The sequence below is a fragment of the Notolepis coatsorum genome (genome assembly GCF_963971535.1).
Source record: "Notolepis coatsorum genome assembly, chromosome: 10".
Lineage (NCBI taxonomy): Eukaryota > Metazoa > Chordata > Actinopteri > Aulopiformes > Paralepididae > Notolepis > Notolepis coatsorum.
The window spans coordinates 121,343,497-121,349,496 of record NC_140174.1 but is presented as its reverse complement, the minus strand read 5'-3'; the positions used below and the strand labels follow the sequence as shown (position 1 = coordinate 121,349,496).

General features: G+C 40.1%; 1 protein-coding gene across 1 annotated transcript in view; it reads left to right on the top strand.

Moving 5' to 3' along the window:
* Positions 1–2,817: 2,817 nt before the first annotated feature.
* LOC311235699 (Fanconi anemia group C protein-like) overlaps positions 2,818–6,000 on the top strand; it is a gene marked incomplete at its 3' end in the record, with an annotated part of 117,949 nt that continues 114,766 nt past the window's right edge. Inside the window, exon 1 of the mRNA XM_084323166.1 lies at positions 2,818–2,947. The remainder of the gene's footprint in view (positions 2,948–6,000) is intronic.

Below are 6,000 nucleotides of genomic sequence, written 5' to 3'. Positions count from 1 at the left end.
AATGTTGAACCATGGGAATTGTAGTTTTTTTGCGGCCATTTTGAAGATCGCCTCGCCAGCTATCTGCCAGTAGGCTTGTTCAAGATGGATTTCGGTTTGCCTCGACTAGTAGACGAGAGTAGCCGAGTGAAGCCGGGGGAGGAGTTAAGAGGGCGGACACTGCCGATTTCACGAGAGCCTCTCGCCTAGTCTCGCGCGGCAGATACGCTTTCACGTCACCACCACACACACATTACACACCTGTCCAGCGTATTATAATGCGATGGCCGTGTGCAAAATTAGATCAGATTCAAATGTACAGCACACCATATACTGCTATAGTGGAATATACTATTCATATACCATAATGTATACCATCTTGTTGCGCGCTCCTGGCCGCACGCACACACAACACACTGCTGTATGTATGTGTGTGTGTGTGTGTGTGTCTGACAGCTTGAAGTTTATCATGATGATATGATGATAAGTTGATAACGCATAACATAATAAAGTTTTCAATCAATCAAACGTCTCATAACGTCTCATCTCATAACTGGCTGTCACATGGCTGGTGACTGACAACTTTTCTGAGCCAATAGGCGCTTTGCGCGACCGTAGCAAGTCGCTTCCCAGCCGGGAGCAGCCGGCTGAGAGGTACTGGGAGCCTCGCTCTGAATGCTGCGCGCGGCTCGCTCCCGCGGGAGTTCCGCACCTCGCCTCGTCAGTTTTTCAGAGCAAATCGGACAACATTCTAACCGTCATGCAACGCGCTTGGCGAGGCCGTAGTAAAACCTGCGCAGATCTGCGTCCGCCTATCCCATCTTGAACAAGCCTAGAGTCGGAATTTCTCAAAACTACACTTCCTGTGGTCTGCTATGGACGTTCAAAGTTCGGCGTTCTGAAGGAATCATCAATAATTGTTATGATTCGCGATAATAAGCTACAAAAGGTAACGTTTTTGACAAATATTGAAACGCAGTCAGTTTCTCCACACTATTGTAATCATGTAGGAATAATTAGATCTGAAATTAGTTACAGAATGATTACACTGTGGGAGAAATAAAAAAGTACAGTCGATTACATTAAATATCTGTATATGTTATTACGCATGCCTGGTGATACTATATCCAAATTGAACTCGGCCATTTGAAAGATACTATATGTATATATATATATAAATGTGCGAATTGGCTATAATAAGGTAATGTATAAGCATATATTCTATATTCTATAATAATATTTCAAATTGCATTGGTCCGGATGGGAGAATTCATTACTGTATATACAAAACCTTCAATTTTATCATCTTCCCTTTATTAATTTCCTTAGATCTTTTGTACACATGATCTCAAGAGGGTACTGAATTAGCTCAGTGGCAGTTTTTTAAGTTTGGTCATTATTATCATGGTTTTATTCACTGTCAAAGATGAAAAGAAAAATCATAATTCATATTTTCCTTTGTTTCATCAGAATTTAAGCAAGCCTAGTAATAGACACAATATTTCTGACACTGAGAATACATTCATTGAGGTCCATAGATGTTCCTAGATACCAAGAATATGCAAATAGCCCTTGTAGAAGTGGAGCAATATTCCATTTACCTAGGTATACATTTTATGCAGATTTTCACCTGGGGTAGAACAGGTTAATGTCTTCATGTATGTGTGTCTCAGAGAGATATTAATGTCTTCATGTATGTGTGTCTCAGATATTAATGTCTACATGTATGTGTGTCTCAGATATTAATGTCTACATGTATGTGTCTCAGAGAGATATTAATGTCTTCATATGTGTGTCTCAGAGAGAGATATTAATGTATTCATGTATGTGTGTCTCAGAGAGAGATATTAATGTCTTCATGTATGTGTGTCTCAGAGAGAGATATTAATGTATTCGTGTGTCTCAGAGAGATATTAATGTCTTCATATGTGTGTCTCAGAGAGAGATATTAATGTATTCATGTATGTGTGTCTCAGAGAGAGATATTAATGTCTTCATGTATGTGTGTCTCAGAGAGAGATATTAATGTCTTCATGTATGTGTCTCAGAGAGAGATATTAATGTCTTCATGTATGTGTCTCAGATATTAATGTCTACATGTATGTGTGTCTCAGATAATAATGTCTACATGTATGTGTCTCAGAGAGATATTAATGTCTTGTATGTGTGTCTCAGAGAGAGATATTAATGTCTTCATGTATGTGTGTCTCAGAGAGAGATATTAATGTCTACATGTATGTGTGTCTCAGAGAGAGATATTAATGTATTCGTGTGTCTCAGAGAGATATTAATGTCTTCATGTATGTGTGTCTCAGAGAGAGATATTAATGTATTCATGTATGTGTGTCTCAGAGAGATATTAATGTCTACATGTATGTGTGTCTCAGAGAGAGATATTAATGTCTTCATGTATGTGTGTCTCAGAGAGAGATATTAATGTTTTCATGTATGTGTGTCTCAGAGAGAGATATTAATGTCTTCATGTATGTGTGTCTCAGAGAGACATTAGCCAATGGTTACTATTTACGTTCAAAGCAAAGTAAAACGTATTTGAAAGCACTGCTGTGACTCAGATTCAGATGACTTTATTCACCATATTGTATACAAATGGAACGTGATTCAGCATTACAGTGAGTGCATGATACAGTCTCTTTGTGATTCCGCCCTAAATAGCCAACTGATCAGAAGAAACCACAGATCACCTCACTCCTCAAATATTTATTCTCTTTTTTGTGTGTGCTGATTTGACTCAGATTCCCAGCATGCTCAGCCAAGTGGGCGTGGCGGGGGATCTAGCCAATGGCGTCAGGCTCAGCCCATACCCGGAACTGAACCGCGGGAGAAGAGAGGGATGTTTACACATGCTGGAGAGAGACACACAGAGAGAAAACGGGGAGGCTAACTTTTTTAGCTACCTTTTTTTACCTCACAAAAATGCTGATGTGATGGTTGGATGCAGCATCAACAGGTAGCTCACTTTCGAAACAAATTCATACGCTTTTTGAAGTCGTCAGTGAGAGTTGATGTCGCCGGTGCGTTTCCCCGTCAGTCTCGTAAAGCTTGATTGATTGATTGATTGATTGATTGATTGATTACTTTATTAACAGATTGAAGAATGGGTACAATACAGTACAGCTCAATACACAATTGTTAAAGGGATGCAGACCAGAGAAAGACTTTCGTCTTGTTTACATCAAGGTCCCCCATTTTCAAGGTACATGTACATTACAGTGAACTGCTTGGTTCTGTATGAGCCCTCTGAGATTTAGCCCCTTTCTTTCGTGACTTTCGGTTTGCAAACCGAAAGTCACGAAAGGGGCTACCTGAGATTGTGCTTCATACAGTAAAAAATAATAAAGGTTGTGAACGCTATGAATGAAAATTGTAACAGATTGCAGAATGGGTACAATACAGTAAGGCTCAATACACACAATTGCAGACCAGAGAAAGACTTTCGTCTTGTTTACATTGTATATTGTATATATATTGAACACTTTTGTCTACATACTTGACTTCTATTTTATACTTATCTATTTTTATCTAGCACAATCTCTGGAGCAAAACAGAAAGAAGCATTTTATATAAAAGTATTCTGTACTTTTGTATGACAACTAATAAAGAAACTTGAACTTGAACTACATCAGGGTCCCCCATTTTCAATTAATAATAGTGTGCGCCTTGTGTGTAGAGCCATATGAAATCCGTTTAATTTTTTTCCAAATTCCATTTTATTTTTTTCCAAATTCCGTTTTTTCCGTTTTAATATTTCAGAATTCTGTATTTTGCTTTGTACGCTCATTTTACCATCAGAAATAGTGTCTAATAAGTGGGAATGAATAAATGTCCACAATTTAATAAGATATAACAGTCCATTTAATAGGGCTGTCTTAAATACTTCGAAGCTTCGTTCGATGGGCATGGGATTCGAATATGAAAATAAAATTTGATTATTAAAAAATATAAATTATATATATTTTTTTGCAAAATCAACTCTGCCTCTCTTTGTTAACTACAACAAGCAATGCTGTTTGTTATTTAAGATGAGGTCGGACTCGGCACTGACAGATTTGTGTTCATTGTGCTGCTTTTATAAAGCCTCAAATGACGGCTTACAATATTTCATGAAAGCAAAGTGTTTTGTTTGTCTAAGATTTAAAAAGGTTTAAACTTTACAGCACTGACAAAGTTGAACAAAGTGCTGTACAAGTCCCACAACATAAAAAAAAAATTATATATATCAGTCTAAGCCTATGGAGATGTTTACCTTCTTTGCAGGGCTATAACTTTTTAAATTGTATTGCTAAATTGACATTACTATAATAATAATAATAATAATAATAATAATAATAATAATAATAATAATAATAATAATAATAATAATAATAATAATAATAATAACTTCGTTTTATATAGCGCCTTTGGACCCAAGGTTGCTTTACATAGGGGGGGGGGATGACAAATTAACAAACATAGTGGACAGACACAACATATACATATAAAGTTAGGGGTTAAAGGCCAAGTTGAAGAGGTGGGTTTTGAGCAGTTTTTTTAAATGAGTCCAGGGTTGGGGCGTTGCGGAGTTCTGCGGGGAGGGAGTTCCAGAGGGTTGGAGCTGCCACACTGAAAGCTCTGTCCCGAACGTTCGTAGTCTGGTTCGCGGGATGGAGAGCTGACCAGTGTCCGTGGATCGCAGGGACCGTGACTGAGTGTAGGGGTGGAGGAGGTCATTGAGGTACTGAGGTGCCAGAGCGTGAAGGGATTTGTAGGTGAGCAGGAGGGTTTTGTAGGTGATGCGGGATTTGATGGGGAGCCAGTGGAGGTGGATGAGGGTGGGGGTGATGTGCTGCCAGGGTTTGGTGTGGGTTAGAACCCTGGCAGCTGAATTTTGAACATACTGGAGCCTGTCCAGGGTTTTGCTTGGGACCCCGGACAGGACCCCGTTGCAGTAGTCCAGGCGGGAGGTGATGAAGGCGTGGATGAGGGTCTCAGCTGTGGTGTCGGAAAGTGATGGTCGGAGTCTGGAAATGTTTCTGAGGTGAAAGAAGGCGGATTTGGTGAGGGAATTGACATGGGATTGATAGGAAAGGGTGGAGTCCAGGATAACGCCCAGGTTGCGGACCTTAGGGGATGGGGAGATGGAGCAGCCGTCTATGTTGAGGGTGAGATCCCCAACCTTCCGGAGCAGGGCCTTGGGTGCCACAACCATGAGCTCGGTTTTATTGTTGTTGAGTTTGAGGAGATTAGATGACATCCAGGTTTTTATTTCGTGAAGGCAGTTGATAAGGGAGTGTGTGGGGAGATGGGTGGATGGTTTGGTGGAGAGGTAGAGTTGTGTGTCGTTGGCATAGGAGTGGAATCTGAGGCCATGGCCCAGCTATGGCCCATAACATCGATTATCTATCGTTCAGGATGTGGGAACGTTATACTTTTTCATTCATAGATTCATACGAAAATACCGTCTAGAATATAAATATGTTTTTATCGTTTTCTGCAGTAATTCCTAGAACGTGATTTATAGGCATAAACGCATATATAGATTATCAACTGCCGTTTGTTGGCGATACACGCTATATAAAAAATTTCAACTGTACATGATCCTAAACATTAGGACTTATCATGCGCGGATGAACGGGGGGGGGGTCGTTTATAATTCCGTGATCGTCAGTAAATGCTTTATGTTGTATGGGTGATATATTGATCAGAGCAGTTTGCAATAATAATAATAAACAAACGCGCTGAAAATGACGTCAGCGTCCTCTTACCGTTCGCCGATGAGACTGGAGGAAAAAGATCCCACTTATTTGACGGCGATCTCCTAGATCCATTTCCGGTTTGTATAATCATAAACGCCCAAATCATATCGATTATTGAGTTATGGCAGCGATCGCTACACACGGACGTGTGTCTAGAGTCCCGCAACAATATGTGAGTGCCGGACGCATTTCCCCGGTGCTCGGAGATCGACTCGATCCATTTCCGGTTGTAACTCGCCGATCATCCACCAGGCGGCAGTATTGAAAC